Here is a 1,375-nt window from a genome sequence, read left to right on the forward strand (position 1 = left end):
CCTCTGGAGCTTAGGTCTTCGGGACGAAGGAGTTCGCGAAGAAAAGGAGGCAAGAGGGGGCTGTGGGCCCCCTCCTCACAGGGCGGCGCGGCCAGGCCTTGGGCCGCGCCGGCCTATGGGGTGGGCCCACCTCGGGTCCCCTCAGCTCCCCCTTCTGGCTCACTTCGTCATCTGGAAAAATAGGATTTTTGATATAATTTCCATCAACTGTTGATCTTCCGAAATATTGCATTCTGATGGCGCTTTTTCCAGCAGAATCCTGGCTCCGGTGCGTGATCCTCCAATAATCATGAAACATGCAAAATAGATGAAATAACATAAGTATTATGTCCAAATATGAAATATATCAATGAATAACAGCAAATTATGATATAAAATAGTGATGCAAATTGGACGTATCAGTAAGCTGACCGTGGGGCTTGCGTGGAGGTACGCTTTGGAAGTATGCCTTGACTCAGAATTAGCTCGTCCTCAGGAATCTTCACAAACATGAACACATGAGATTACAAAAGTTGAAATTAGGAAGAACATGTTTGACAGCAACAAAATAGTCCATACCTCCCGCTCTTCTGAAGAGGAAGATGTAGCGATTTTGGCTTCCCGGCAACCTAGCAAGCTGGCTAACCGCCGCATTTTTCGTGCAGTGTTCTGCGTTATGCCGTTCATGGTTACAAAGCCAGCACATCATAGTAGCGTACATTCAAAGTTGGTGATCATACCTTAATGAAATACCGCAACGGTCCGACAGGCTTGTCATCTGTCCCGCTCTGCTCCCACATAACCTCGCACTCCTCAGCTGTTTTTTGGATCTCCTCCCGCTGTGACAAACATAGCATTACACAATTGAAGCGAGCAAATGGCAATGTAGATGATGTACTAGTCAGTGAGAGAATCCATTACCACGAAGTTCAGCTCGGAAGCAATAGAAGTCGATCTCCCTCTGCGAGCAAAGGTGTCGTGCTGGCTTTGCCCAACCTCATCGAACTGGATGGGGTCGTCCAAGATCTCCTCAGGATACGCGTGCTTAACTAACTCGATACGCGTGTTCTCATGGAACCACTCGAGGTAGTTGTTGAAAGCGGCGAAGTCGTGAGGCACAATCTGCTCAGGGCCAGCATTCCGTGTCGCTTCCAAACAGTGTAGGAACGCTTCTTTGCGGCTGGTGGTGTTCAACAAGCCACATGCATATGAGTGGGCAGTGCATACGCCAGAACCGCGCCTCCTCCGTGCACTTGCGGTTGAGGTCAGCCATCCCCGAGCCAATATGGTAGTAGCTACCATATGGCTCCCATTCCACCTGCAGCATACAAATATCTCAGAATTTAGAACATGACCGTAGAATCAATGAAAACTAGGATTGCAAAAGAGTGATCGG

General features: G+C 48.7%; 1 long non-coding RNA gene across 1 annotated transcript; it reads right to left on the minus strand.

Annotated features, from left to right (window-relative positions):
- Positions 1 to 614: 614 nt before the first annotated feature.
- LOC124662237 lies at positions 615 to 946 on the minus strand. Its single transcript, XR_006990366.1, has 3 exons — positions 901 to 946; positions 720 to 818; positions 615 to 648 (listed from the first exon to the last, which is right to left on the minus strand). It is a non-coding gene; the product is annotated as an uncharacterized LOC124662237 (long non-coding RNA).
- Between the last annotated feature and the right edge of the window lie 429 nt (positions 947 to 1,375).

Source organism: Lolium rigidum, chromosome 6 (genome assembly GCF_022539505.1).
Source record: "Lolium rigidum isolate FL_2022 chromosome 6, APGP_CSIRO_Lrig_0.1, whole genome shotgun sequence".
In the NCBI taxonomy this organism is placed as follows: domain Eukaryota; kingdom Viridiplantae; phylum Streptophyta; class Magnoliopsida; order Poales; family Poaceae; genus Lolium; species Lolium rigidum.